Below are 15308 nucleotides of genomic sequence, written 5' to 3'. Positions count from 1 at the left end.
TCACACTTCTGTAGGTCATCTCTGCTAAGAGCTGAAGATCCCTCAAACCTAGCGTGTCTAAACCTGAGCTCACCGCCATCCTCATCTTTGGGTTCTGTCTCCTGCATGCTCTGTGCTACTTAACCACTCTGGTGTCTCATCTGCTGCCGAAGTTATTCGTAACTTCTACTAGCCCCTCCATAACAGCTGGCTGCCCGGTCCTGGGGTCTTACCGCCTAACTCTCTCTTTTCTTCTTCCTCAGCCCACTGCTGGTTCTTCCCTCAGCTTTTGTTATCCTGGCTCCGAGACTGTGGCTATGAGTAGGTATTTTTCTGCAAATTCTCTTTTGTCTTTTATTTGTGCTTTCTTGGGTGTCTTCTTCTCTCCTTACCCCTATCCTTTTCTGCTTTGTTTTCTCCATACAGGGCATCACTTTGAAAGGTCTCTACTAAGTTCCATTCCAGTCTGGGGTCCTGGTATTCTGTTGCAGAGATGTGCTGTTCTCAGGCAGTTCTCCCTTGGTAGATAATGATGTCTATGATCTTGCTACTCCACGAATCACATGCTGAGAACCTTGATGTGCCCTGGCTGTGACATCTTATGACTTTTGGTTTTGGCTCTTCTGTCTCCAGATGAAAATTGGAGTTTGCAAACAAGCTGCCAGGGTACCAGAATCTATCTGAGGAACAACAGCATATTTTTCTGAGCTCCCATGTAAGGATTTTTCATTTGAACATTTAAGTGCCTGAAATTTCTCGTATTGTGTCGATACAATTCTGTAACGGTGTAAAATTGTCGTGTATTTGTCAGGCGGCAGTACACTTCAGAAGACGTGCATAAAGGCTATTGGAGCCAGATTCACCTTGTAAGCATGCAAGTTTTTCTTTCTGGCCTGAGGGTGCTGGAATAAAAGTGAGAGTGTTCAAGTCCACAGGACTTTTGGTCAGAAGGCTCCAGAATCATGATAGCTTTTGACTCTTGGCCTCAACCTTCCATCTACCCTCCCTTACCTGCTGTTTGGTCCTAGGTGGCCCTTCATAGGTTTATAAGTTAAAACTCCACTGTAAAAACTATTTGGTTGAAATCAGTGTTTCATAAACTCTACTTATGCTTATATGTGTTTTCTAAAAACAGTTCCATGATAAGTACTTTGAGAAATTCCAGGTCACACAAAGCTAAGCATATGTCTTCATTAGAGTGTTCTCAATGTTTTGCCTAGGCTAAATGTCTACATGGTAAAGAGGGAGATATAGAGAAATCTTAGCATTTCTTTCCCCCCTTTATTAAAAATAGATTTTTTCCCATACAATATATTACTGTGGATTATTTGGTGATTTCCATGGGACCCCTTTGGCCAACAACTCAATTGGATGTAATCCAGTCCTATATTGGCAGCTTTATTTGGTGACAAAAGATGGCTGGTTGGGACTCCATCTCCCTTATATTTGAGACTTCATCAGGATAACCTTCATATATTTTGGGAAGTTTCTATACCACCACTCAAATGCCCTTTAATTCTAGCTGTCTTTCCCTATATTCTCTCCTTCAATTCCATCTCCCTTCTCCTTCCTTCCCCACTTAATCCTTCCATTCCCAGCCTTCCTGCCGCCAATCCATCTATAAAGTCAATCCTAATCCCCCCATCCTAGGGAGATCCATCCATCCCCCAGTCCCTTCCTCTCTGCCTAACCTCTCTGGGTCAATGGGTTGTAAACTTAGCATTTCTTAAGGTGTTTGTTTTGTTTTGTGTTGATCAGATGCCCATTTTCTCATAGAATGTTACTAATATCTAACAGAACCACGTCTATAAAAAATAGCTGATTTAAAAAAAAAGAATTATTTATTTATTATGTATACAGTGTTCTCCCTGAATGTATGTCTGCAGGCCAGAAGAGGGCACCACATCTCATTATAGATATCTGTGAGCCACCATGTGGTTGCTGGGACTTGAACTCAGGACCTCTGGAAGAGCAGTCAGCGCTCTTAACCTCTGAGCCATCTCTCTGCCCCGAGCTGATACTTTGAAATGCACTAACTTAGCCTTTCTCTCCTCTAGGGGACTTGCCTGGAGCTTGGCACATCGATTTGCTTTGGCGATGTGCCGTTGGTTGCTAAGCATGGTGCTCATTTTTGCTGTGGTACGGCTCTGAGAACATCGCCACTTCTTTTCTAACACCCTTAGCGTAAAACAGTCAAAGAAGCTCACTCATCTATCCTGTAAAAATGCCCTGAGGTTCTTCTTGGAGACAACAGGATTCTTATCCTGGAAGCACCAAGTGGGCTCCCAGGAGAGGGTCACACCTTGATCGCCTGGTATATGAGCTGTTCAGAGAAGATACTCCTAGCTAGGATTCTTGTCCTGGAAGCACCAAGTGGGCTCCCAGGACAGGTCACACCAGAATGTTCTTTCAGGGCTCCAAGTTTCAGTCGGACTGGATAAATAAGCTATAATAACCTGTGGTACAGAAGGATGACTTTTGTTAGCAAGGTGCCATATATTTCAAAATTGCTGAAAGTAGATTTCCAATGTTCTTGTTACAAGGAATGGCAATTACATGATATGATGAATTTGTTAATATTTTGAATTATTCTACAATGTAAGAATGTATAAAAACAGGGCATTGTACCCCTTAAGTACCTAACAATGGCCTTCCCCCTTTGGGGGTAGGGTCTCACCAAGCAGCCTAAGCTAGCTTTGAACTCACTACCCTCATACTTCTACTTACCAAGTGCTGAGATTGCAGGTCCATGCCACTGTCCAGGAAAGCAGAACACTTCTGAAGAGGCTGAGGCTTTTGTCTCTTTGGTCTAAACTTTTCAGTGGCCAAGTGAGTACTTACGGGGTGTGGAGCTGAAGCTGAGGCATGGTTTTGTTTGTGTTTGTTTGTTTGTTTTCTCACACAGCAAGGTGACACCAGAATTTTTCTTTTTTTGTTACACTCTTACCCTTCATCCGAGTTTCCAATGTCTAAATCAGAGAAGCACATAAACCTGCCTCTGCTTGTCCATGGCAAATAGCTTAGGATTTGCAGATGCCCAAGTCTGCAATGCTTATGTGCCTATATAAAAATCACGTGTGTAAGGCCAGAAAGATGGCTCAGTAGATAAAGGCACTTGCTGCCAAGCCTGATAACCAGAGTTTGATCCCCAGAATCCACATTATGGAAGGACAGACACAACCCTGACAAGTCGTTCCCTGACCTGCGTGTGTATACACACACAAGTACATATACGATCAATAATAAATACATGTAAAATAATCTATGCATATTCCACTGTGTAGTTCATATACTTGCACATGTGTGTGCATACAAGTACATACACAATAAATAGATAATAAATACATGTAAAATAATCTATGCATATTCTCCTGTATACTTCTTATGCTTGCATATGTATGGCAGACACAAGTACACATACAATATATAAATAATAAATACACTTATAATAATCTATGCATGTTCTTCTGTATGTATCACATCAAGTCTTGATGAAATTTATTGTCCAGTATAATGTATGTCCTACATAGCTAGTTCTTTGCTGTATTTCTGGGGAGCATGACAAGAAAGAAAATATGCATGTGTCCAATACAGATGATAATTTTTTTGCTCATATGTTATTGATCTGAGGTTGGTTGGACCTAAGGAGGTGGCATTGGTGAGTAGAAAGAGAAGGATGAACAGATGGAACTATGCAAAGATGTCTTCCTTGTGGCTGTGGAACAGGGCCTGAGTTATTCTTCATTCTCTGCACCCCTCTCCATAACCTCAGACCACATACGCATTATTTCTATACACATCTGTCTTATCCCGTCCATCTTTGGCCGTTCTTGGGGATGATGTGTGTGGCCTGTTCAGGGCTGCAGTTAAAGGAGCACTCTCTGTAGAAGCCAGAGGGCTGGGCTCGGTGGCTGTGGTTTGCCAGCCTAGTAATTGGTAGTGGGAGGAAATTGGCACCCTGCAAGCCGGGCCTTCGGGATGCAAGCGAGCTTGCGGTATTGTGGTTGCTGTGGCCCATGCGAGCAGAGATGTAATGTGTGTACCCACAGATCAGAATGAGCGAAGCCACCCACTCTGGCTCCAGGCTCACAGCAGCTGCTCCACCTGCTGCTGGCTGTTGTGAGACTTGAGGTGCGGCCTAGGGCTCACTCACCTAGGGCTCACTGGCCTTGCCCCTGGGGTTAAGAGTGTAGGAACTACCCTCAGCTTCCAGGAGCAGCCAGCTCACTTCTCCCACTAATTCCTCCTTGGTGAAGCCAAGTCCCCATAACGAAATTAATATTTTTTTCCCTCTTGTACAAGGCTAGGACCATTCTTCCTCCCTAATTAAAGTTTAAAAACCAAAAGGCACATTCTTTCTTTTGAAATTTGAAAACTTGGCTAAGTCCCCTGCTTCCTATGTTTTAATCACTGATTGAAGAAGTTGCTTAAAGCAGTTAGACAGGGTGGCGCAAGCTTGCGATCTGAGTTCTCAGGAGACAAGGCAGGAGATTCAAAACTTTGAGGCTACATCATAAGACCCTGTCTCAAGAACGCCAGCCAAACAAAGAGCTGTTTCCTTAGACAAGCTCTACATTCTCCCTAGCCGTGCAGTAGATGATGCCTTTGACGCTTGCTCACTACTAAGTGAGCTGTTGGAAGTTCTTTGGGGGCATGTGGAGATAGCCTTGTTTAGCTCAGGTAGGTCACAGCCACTGATCTCTTGGGTCTTTACGGGCGCCAGCTGGGTAATCATTGGCGTCGGAAGGTCAGAAACACTCAGATCAAACTCCAGCCATTGCTGCCCTGAGCGTGTACCTTACAAATTGCGGTGCAGGTTAATTACGCATGCGCAGACCACGGATGTTTTCCTTACTCCCAACAACGTTTCGCCACGTCTCAGACACTCCCATTTCTTTATTCTGCAAACACCTGCAAAGCCTGGTGTTAGGAGATAGATTTGAATCTGAGGATTTCCCTGGCCACTTTGTAAACTCTTTTTCAAAACTTAAGGCTTCTTCGGAGATTGCAATACCACACAGCAGCCAAAATGGGCTTGGTTGAGGGCCACCTGCTTTGGAGAGCCGCTTCTCTTCTTCCCCCATGTGGGTTGTGGGGTTCTATCTACGGACATCAGGCCATCTTTAGGGCCATCTCACTTGCCCTCATCAGGTTACTCCCCACCTTTTGTCACCAACCCCTGCCTGCCTTTCTCAGCCTTGCTTCCCATCAACCTCTGTGTTCCCCTGGCTCTGCCAAGAGCACACGGGCATTGTCCTCATCTGAAGTTTTTCTTTGCTCATACCATTTTTTTTCCTCCCTGTACTTGTTGAAATCCTATGGCTTTTTCAAGGTCTGTGAACCAATTAGGGTTGGGTTTAGCTGCATTAAAAAAAAAAAAAAAAAAAAAAAAAAAAAAAAACGGCTACCCTGATTGAACAAAATAGGGATTAATTTATCTTGTTCAGCAAGAATTTCAGGGCTCAACAATGCGAAGCTAGATTATATCCAGGATCTGGGCTCCTTCCAAGTACTCACTTTGTCCCTTTTAGTGGCAGTGGTGTATCTCTAGGCCTCACACGCCTCCCGGGGAAAGAAGAGGTGGAAGCCGTATAAAGATCCCTAGAATCAGCCTACACAGGTCTCACTGGTCAGAAGAGTCACCTAACCACCCCCAGCTTAGAGGAAGTCTGGGGAAATTTAAAATTTCCTAGCCGGTAAAGGTCAGCCAAAGGGGAACTGGAATGGGTGTGGGTGACAGCCTGTTGAGGTGACCCTGTCTCTTTGCAGCCTTCCGGCATTCAGACTTCTGCTTGGAGGCGGCATCTGTGATCCTTCTGAAGCACTCCTACCTGCCCTGTGCTATTCACCCATGCTGTATAGTCCTAGGGGCAGCCTCGCTCTTTAGTCCAGGTTGGTTGAGAAAGAGCAAATGCACAATGATGACCCTCCCGCCCTGCCTCCTCCGTGCTGAGATTACAGACGCATTAGAAACTTCTTAGGGTAACATCCCACCTTGTTGCCTCTGAGCGTCTTTTGGATTAATTTGTGATTTGTTTCTCTTCCTGTGTGTCCTTTCTTTTCTTCTCATCCTAAAATATAGTTGGTAGGCAGTCCATAAGCCACTCTTCCTTTAAAGCCAGCTGAATTAAATGGGGGGGGGTGAGGGATGGGAATGGCACACTTATACAAAAAGGCCATATTTAGAATGGAGGTGCTGAATTAGAATTCTGGTCTCACTCTGTAACTTGGTGTGAATAGCATGGCCTTCTTAGACCTGTTTTTCATTAGCAAAAGTAAAGGAGCCAACTAAATGTCCCCCAAACTTTTCTTTCAGCTCTGAAATCTTAATGATGTTCCTGAGCGGGCGTGATAAGCCTCTCTGGGACAGTTGATGGAGATGGGGCCCATTGGGGTCAGTAAGATCCAGCAAAACAGGGAACAGGGGAACCCAAGAGTATGCCACCCACTCTCATAGTGTATGGGCCCAGGACAAGCCCAGAGAAGCCAAAAGTCAAAAGGAGACTGGGCCAGACCAGTGTTTAGGAGGCTGGAGGTGAAATGTCAAATTTATGCAAACCTAGGAGATGAAGTTTTAGGGAGAAAGACTACCTCAGCCTCCTTCTGAGACTAGCATCCTATTAAAAAGAGAATAGCTCTCATTAACACTTCTGTAGGTATAGGGGAGAGAGCCCCACGTCTAGGACTATGTGTATGGGATGAGTGACCAGGGTCTGCGTCACAGCCTACAGAAGACAGAGAAGTGAGACCTGGGGATTGGAATTTTGGGTCTACTCGTGTTCTACTCGTGAGCTGTCCTCTCGGGACTTTACATTCCCCTCGATGGATGAGCGTTGCTCACATCACCCGTTCCCCAGTCTTTGGTGGTGAAATAAAAACAATTAAAAGCTTAAACAAGTTCTGCAGTTGGCAAGGCAGCTTCCCGGCAAAGGTATTGTGGAGTCCGGGCAGCATCTCCGCAGACGCCACTGGAAGAGGCTTGTCAGCTACAGCATCTCCGCAGACGCCACTGGAAGAGGCGTGTCAGGGTCCTTGAGCGCTTAGCCGGCTCTCTGACTCCTTCCTCTGCTTCTGCTTCTGGGATCTGTTCCCTTTCTAGCCATTTCATTTTGATCCCAAGTTTTTATGGTCTTTAGAAGAGAATAGATTGTAAATAGTGGCTCATGATGCCACACATTAATTATTTGACTTGGCTCGTTCTCATTCCCATCCATGAGTTCTGTTGTCCCCTCCCCAACCCAATCCAGGGCTTGGTTTTTAATCTCCCCTATCCTTACCACACGCACTCATCCAGGAGATGCCGTGACACATCCGGCCATTCCCAGTCCCTGTCTCCAGGTTTAATGACTCACAGGTGGGCCATAAAAGCTGCTGTGGAAAAGAAACCTCACACTTGGGTGAGACCGCTGGTTGTAGGCAAAGCTCCCTCAACGCAGGGGAAGTTGCTGACTTTGGCATTTTTTGTCACCTGTCAGAGAAAGACGGTTGGTGCTGATTTCACAAGCCACCGGCCACGCCAGTTTCATGGGACTCTCCAGAAGGAAACGCAGCCCAGATATGTGATTCTTCTTCCTTGTGTTTCAGCTCCTTAATGGCAATGATGCTCAGCTGTCGCCTCTGGAATCTCTAGGAGATGTCTAAGCACAAAGCCATAAGCTTCCACATGTGTTCATTCATCTCTGTAACCTCAGAAGTTCCAGGCTGCTCTCTGTACCCCCCAGCACACTCAACCCCGCAGGCTTGACCCTAGGGCTGCAACAGAACCCCAGCTGCGGTCTCCCTTCCCCTTCTCCATGCTTCCTGTAGATCCCACAGACCACCTCCCTCCTGCCCTCTCTCCCCCCACTTATCGCTGTGTTCCAGCCCCCAGTTTAGGTGGCCACCCCATGCTCCACCACAGGTCATACCTGCCGGAAGACAAAGCGGGCTGCCCGCAGACCTTCTCTGCTCTCTCTGTTGCCCCAACTGCACCTCCCCCCATTCATGCCTCCTGTGGATCCCACAGACCATTCTGTCCTGACCTCCCAGAAAGCAGCACCTAGACCTGTAATTATTCCAAACCCAAGTGCCTAGATGCCAGTGTTAAAACACAATTAATAACAACAGCCAGGGCAATATTTCTCCAGTAGAGGCCAGCTATCCTACAACAGCAGGTCCTGAATATTCTAGTATAGTTGAAGTATAAGCAAAAGACCTTATACATATAAAACCACCTATAGGAAGATGATAGAGGTCTTTAAATAGGAAATGGATAAATCCCTTAAAGAAAGCTAGGAAAACACAAACAATTAGACAAAATGAATAAAAAAAAACCCAAACAGTTGAAGGAAATAAAACTGTTCAAGATCTAAAAATGGAAATAGAAGCAATAAAGAAAACACAAACTGAGGAAATTCTAGAAATGGAAAATCTAGGAATTCAAACAGAAATGAGAGGGACAAGCTTTACCAACAGAGTATAAGAGATTGAAGAGTAGATCTCAGGCACTGAAGATACAACAGAGCAGAGGGTCTCAACCTTCCTTTCATACAGTTCCTCATGTTGTGTTGACCCATAACCATAAAATTATTATTTTTTGCTTCATAACTGTAATTTTGCTACTGCTATGAATTGTAATATAAATACCTGATGTGGGACCCTGGGAAAGGATCATTTGACCCTCAAAGGGGTCTTGACTTTCAGGTTGAGAAACACTATAACAGAAGAAATGGATACATCAGTCAAAGAAAATGTTAAATCTAAAAAAATCCCTAGGGCTTTTAAACTCTTTCCATATGTGTCAGGGTTCTCTGATTCAGGATGTGTTAGAGTACTAAACACATAGTAGCCACAGCTATGCTTTATTACAGGACTCCAACATAAAGCAAAATCCAAGAGGAAAGGCACAGGGGACATTGTCCAGCAGAAACCAGGGCCACTTTCAGTAATCTTATCAAGTAGAGTTATACACAATATGCTTAAGTCCTCTGGCAACCATGAGCCAGATGCACCACTCCAGAAAAGCTTACTTGGTAGTTTGAATAAAAGTGGCCCCCATAGGCCCATAGGGAGTGGCACTAATAGAAGGTGTGGCTTTGTTGGAGTTAGTGTGGCCATGTTGAAGGAAGCTTTGAGGTTCCAGATGCTCAAGCCCAGTGTGTCATTCTTTTCCTGCTATCAACCGATCTGGATATAGAACTCTCAGCTCCTTCTCCAGCGCTGTGTCTGCCTGCACACTGCCACACTTCCTGACATGATAATAATGGACTAAACCTCTGAAACTGTAAGCCAGCCCCCATGAAATGCTTTCCTTTATAAGAGTTGCTGTGGTCATGGTGTCTTTTCACCAGCAATAGAAACCCCAACTAAGAAGCTTACTGAGTTTAGGAACCATAGTATGCTTACTGGGGTCAGTCATGCAGAGACCTCTGTAGCATGAATAATAAAAACCCAAAGACAGGGTATAGGGGTTAAAGCTAAATAATGACATCTTGAAATTAGCAGGCAAATGAATAGATCTAGAAAACATCATACTGAATGAGGTAACCCAGACCCAGAAAGATGAATATAATGTGTACTCACTCATAAGTGACTTTTAGACATAAAGCAAAGAAAAACCAACCTACAATTCACAATTCCAGAGAACCTAGACAACAGAGAAGACCCTAAGACAGACATGCATGGATCTAATATACATGGGAAGTAGAAAAAGACAAGATCTCCTGAGGAAATGGAGAGTGTGGGGATCATGGGAGAGGGCAGAAGGGGAGCGGGGAGGAAGGGAGGAGAGTGGAGAAAAATATATACATTTCAATAAAAAAAAGAAAAAAGAAAAGAAAATGATAACTAAGCAAACCCATGAGCAGCGTTTCTGCACTGGCTTCCCTTGATGAAGAACCAGTTACCAGTAAGCCAAACAAACCCTCTCCTTCCTTCCCGGAGCTGCTTCTGGTCATCGTGTTTATCACAGCAGCACAAAGCTAACAAGGACAGGGACTCCTGGCTATGCTCCAGGCCCCCAGCTGGTGAGTAAAGTCAGTCCCACTGGGCCAGTCCAAGACTGAAGACCACCTCACCCCATGCTTGGGCTTTCTCGGCCTCATTGTCTTAGACACACGCCACCATCTGGAAGTTTATCATGTATTTACCAGTATGAAAAAATAGTGCCTGGGCTTACATCTATGGCTCCACGTATGGAACTTTCAGTCGTCCTGGTTAACCTCTTTATGTTACATGTTTTAATTGATTTGTTTACTAATTAAAAAAAGAAAGAAAAACAGAGCAGTAAGCCAATAGAGAGACCTTTTACCTCTACCAATGCTCAGACCAAAGGGGTGATCCTCAGACTGTCTAGACTGCACTGTGTCTCTACCAAATCTCAGACTCTACACTCGAGTGTGTTCTGGTCTCTTCCCCTATATATTCCTCTCTCTGCCCAGCCATATCACTCCTGTCTCCACCTCCCTAGTGCTCAGTTTAAAAGTATATGGCTTAAAAGTATGAGCCACCACCATGTGGATCTATTTCTGGATGGATCTTGTATAGGCCAAGGTAGCTTTGAGTTCAGAGCTCCCTCTGCCTCTGTCTCCAAAGACCTGGGATTAAAGGTGTGTTCCACCACTCCCTGGCCTCTGGTGGCTTAGTTTTGTACACTGATCTTTAGGCAAGCTTTATTTGTTAATAACAAATAATAAAATATCTCTACAGACCTCTGCTTAGCATGCTCAAAATTTCAGACCCTCTGAAGCAAACCCAGTACTTAGCACAAACCACACTGTCAGCACAAATGTTTTAATATAAATGAAAAATAAGGGTCTCTCTTATCATTCAGGCAGTGGTGGGATCCTTCCATAAAGCTGTGTCCCTACCTTTAGTCAGCTACCAGGCTTGCAAGGAGCAGTTTTAAGAATTGTCAGGATTGGGCCTCTGAGGCTGTTTCCTTCACAATCACTTCCTTGATCCTCAGTGAAGGCGTCTTTAGAAAATAAAAATACCACCAAGACACCATGCGGGGTGGACGGGGGACCTGCCATATTGTTCTTCCCTGCCAGGCAGGGTCCAGTACCAGTCCAATAAAAGCAACTTCCACCCCTCCCCCATAAAGCACTGTAGGATCCTAGAGTTTTGTGTGAACTCTTTTTCTCTAGCCTGAGCTATCCAATTTGGTTTAGGACAGCTCAGACCTGATGCCTTCCAGGGCAGAGGGAGAATGTGAGGTCAATGTCCACCCTAGTTGGCACACCTAAGAACGCAGTTGACAATGACGAAGCATTCCAAGTAAAATGTTCAATAGTCAGGCAGAACAGGTTAATAGGCTCCTGTTGGACTTCCTGGGGGTGGGGTGGGGCTCCTACCATAGGTCTCCAGTTCTTTCTAATGAGCTCAGTTCAGTCCCTGGTGGTAAGATTGCCCAAGGCATTAAAATGGCACACAGATGTGGTCAGTATCAGGAGATGTCCTATGCAGGGCGTGTGGAGCTGTGCCACGTCTCGCCATCCTGGAGCTGGTGATCAGAGACGCAGCCATCAGTTGAATTCAAAACTCTCCCATAGCATCTGGGAGAGGCAGCAGAGCCCATTTTCCTTCAGGAAGAATGGAAGTTTCCAGAGACAGTTCTGAAAGACAAAGACCACCAATGCCTCACAGAGCCCCTGGGTCGACCCCAGGACTGTTTTTGCTGCCGCTTGTTTTCGGTTTGTCTTTGCTGTTTCATTTTCCGAGTGTTTCATCTCGCAACCATAACTTTGCGCTGCTAACATCACCCCAGTGGTCCAGCCCTTCCATCCGGAAGGGTAGCACAGAGGCATTTCCATGGTGTGTAGCCAGTAGGAAACACCATGTCCAGGAATCAATCAAGGATTTTTTAAAAATCATAAATTTTCAAAGTATCTCAACCTGGATTTCTAGAACTTCCCACTTTTAACTCCTGAGCAGCCTAGAAAAGCCACTCGGGGCTTGAGCGCAGCTGAAAAAAAATCATTAAATGGAAACAACTAAAAACTGCATTTTAAAATTCCATCATGTTTGCATCTGGTGAGTGGCGCTCTTCGAATACTGATTGTTTTATGCCGGAGGACCCAATGGGCAAAAGTAAAACTCATCCTCATGAAGATGTATTCTGTGTCTGACACTCAACTGTTTGAACTTGAATTCCCTCATGAGTGGCAACATGCAGGGAAGTTCTATTATGCTTTCTCTTTTCAACTTTCCCTGATTGCTAGGGAAGACCACTCTAACATTTATATCACTCTATAAATTAAAGGTTCTCTAACTTGAAATCTTTTTGACATTTTTCATCAGTACCAGTCAATATACCTAGCAAGAACTATGCCTGACTGAGCAGCCTTGGGCAAGGTGTGGTCCCATCCATCACTGACCCATCATTGTCTCCTCTGGTCAATTCTGAAAGGTTGTCTGATGAGTTATCAACTGTATAAAATCCCTTCCTGGGAGACAAGTTCCTCCTTCGGCTGGCATCAGACTTCAACTTTCTTCTTCTTCCAACATGAGGTTCCTGAGGGAACTCCTGCTTCCTTGGGCACCATTGTTTCAATAAACTAATGACTAACGGGAGGGCCACAGTGTTTTTTTCTTCACACCTCTTTAACACTTCTGAGGATGGCTCCATCCTCTTCCTTCTTTCTCTTTTAGCTTGTCTAAACTTTAACTCTGGACTCTGTTGCTTCCTACCCCACTCATTTGGATGAAATACCAATACAAACTTTTGATGTCTTTGGCTTACCCAAAATTGGTCAGTCAGGCTTTTACCTCCTACCTGGAGGAAAGGACAAACCAAAGCCATCGAAAAGACTGGCCTTCACTCATTCACCAGGGGCTCTACCAAGGCAGTTCTTTTGAAGTCAGAGCATCACCTTCAAATCCTATAAGTAACTTTGGCCTTTGTAACAGACGATAAGTCAGCTATACTTCCATGTCATTCCCAAGGCCTCAGGCATCTTGATCCCAAATCATCATTTCCTGATAATCTTGTCAATGCAAAAATGCAACTCTCACCTCAAAGGGAATAAGAGATATGTTATTCTAGAGTAGCCTATATGTGGAGTAGCCTATGAATACAGATTTAGGTTACTCAAAATAGCATATTCCAACGTGGTGGCAGTTTCATAATTTTTATAGTAACAGAACAAAGAAAGTCATAAATCAAGATATTTTAAGAACACATTGGTGGAAACATCAGATAGGTTGGTGGATGTGGTGCTTTGAAAGAAAATGGCCTCCATAGGCTCACAGGGAGTGGTACTATTAGGAGGCGAGGCCTGGTTGGAGTATGGAGGAAGGGCATCACTAAGGGGTGGACTTTGGTGTCTCAGAAGCTCAAGCCAAGCCTCTTCCTGCTGCCTGTGGATCCAGATGTAGAACTCTCAGTTCCTTCTCCAGCACCATGTCTGCCTGTGCACCACCATGCTTCCCACCATGATAATGGACCGAACCTATGAACCCGTAAGCCAGCTCCAGTGAAATAAGAGTTGCTGTGGTCATGGTGTTTCTTTACAGCGGGGGAAACATAACTAAGACAGTGGGTGACAGCCAAATGGCGAAATCTTTGTTACAGGCATCAAATGCTATATGGTGACATTCCTGGCCTTTGGGTTGATGGACGCTGAAGTCTGTAAATTCTGAAAAGATTTACCTAGCAGTACAGAAATTTGGGACCATCTTTGCGTGGTTGCAACATAACCTTTCTCTGCTCTTTGTGAACCTGTCTTGGAGACCTCAGGTCATAGAAAACGTAATGGCCACTAACACTTCAGTTTTTTGTCTCATGAATTAAGAGTGAAACGCCTGGGCCACAGAAGGTGAGTTTTAGAGAGAAGTTGATTATAGATTCATAGGTGGGAGCTTAAAGGAAGCAGAGCCCCTCTGTCATAGAAGGGGACGTCCTGGGAACTAGAGGACCACTCAGCTCCCACTCTGGTGGCTTCATAATGACTTATGGTAGAAACCGGGCAGAAGGATGGGAAGGATGGGAAGGATATGAGCCCGTCAGTCCAGCTGGCCCAACACCCAGGTGTCTCCTCTCAATTTCAGTCACATCATCTACCGTAGCATCCAGATGGGGGTGCTTGTTTAGGAGATGGGAATCAGAATCCTGTCCTGGCATTCCTCTGGCAAGGCCAAAGCCAGTCTTGGCAATGCTGCTTTAGGGTTCTTCCTCTACCTGAGCATCTCCTGTCTCCTGTCCTTGTCACTAATAATCACACAGATGTTTGCTAGGTCACAGAGGTGAGCAATGAATGGTTATTAGGAAGGCTGAAAATAGCCAAAGATAATTCGACTTTGGATATACAAAGTTCCCACTGTCCATGGTCACGGAAGTTCTAATATGCCAGCCAGCCTCAAAGAGTCTTTCCACTGGAGGCTTTGTTTCTGGGAAATTCAGTCTATAACTCCATCCTTCCTTTCCCAACAGTTCTCATTCTATTTCAGATCCCTTATGACACTTTATGTGGGAGCCTCCAAGTTTAGTGGCTCACTTGTGTTACCAAACTTGGGGTCACAGTTCAAACTCCAAGAATCTAGCTTCAGTGGCTCATCCTTAAGAAGCCAATTAAAACAGGCAACTTTCTATTTAAAAGTAATTTATATTGCATTTATTCAATGTAGCCCCATGGCAGAAAAGTGATCCAGTGGCCCCCTCAAGTCCATCTTGCGGGTCCTGAAGTGAAAGAAAGAACTAAGCTGTCCCAGTCCAGGTGGGTCCTGACTACCTTTGTCTTCATTAGGTTGTAAATCTCTCTCCTGGAGAGGAGAGTTTCCGCTCTGGCTGGCCCAGGCTTTTCTTCTCCCAGCATGATATTCCTGGAATCCATTATTTTAATAATCAAACAGTTGAAGTATCTTTTTAGAATATATTCATTTCTGTTAAGTGGGTTATACTGGGACTCACAACTCAGCATATTACCTCCTACATAGCCACGGGTCGGTTTGCTGAAAGAACATAAAGAATTGTTGACTTTCCAGGCTCCTCCCAGTGGTGTCGCGGAAGGAGACGTGTGAATTCCCAAGCGCAGCACTGAGACAGACATGGAGAAGCTGCTTTTGCTAAAAAAGCATTGATGCCTCACTTGCGACCACAAGGCTGAAAGTACGAAGATAGGTCATTGTCCTAAGCCTGTCATCACCTCGGATGTCAGTGAGAGCAAACCCTCATCCACGAGGCTGAAGCTGTACCCCAAAGCAGCAGAAGAAACCATCACCCAAGAACCTCTTTGTCCCTTCAAGCAATAAGGACCACCCTATGAGACCAGAGCTGAGATGACCGCAGGGAGGGACCTCAACTGAGACTATGTAATTGCGCACACCTCTTGGCCTTTGCCCCAGTTCCTTCT

At 44.9% G+C, this 15308-nt stretch overlaps 1 long non-coding RNA gene across 1 annotated transcript; it reads left to right on the top strand.

The window, feature by feature from the left end:
• Nucleotides 1–241: 241 nt before the first annotated feature.
• On the top strand, nucleotides 242–15046 carry LOC121460005. Its single transcript, XR_005976027.1, has 3 exons — nucleotides 242–300; nucleotides 406–694; nucleotides 14941–15046. It is a non-coding gene; the product is annotated as an uncharacterized LOC121460005 (long non-coding RNA).
• The last annotated feature ends 262 nt before the right edge of the window (nucleotides 15047–15308 follow it).

The sequence above is a fragment of the Microtus oregoni genome, unplaced genomic scaffold (genome assembly GCF_018167655.1).
Source record: "Microtus oregoni isolate MIOR12 unplaced genomic scaffold, Mior012 000020F_ref0000438, whole genome shotgun sequence".
Classification (NCBI taxonomy): Eukaryota; Metazoa; Chordata; class Mammalia; order Rodentia; family Cricetidae; genus Microtus; species Microtus oregoni.
The sequence above is the reverse complement of the archived record's forward strand: the minus strand, read 5'-3'. Positions and strand labels throughout refer to the sequence as shown.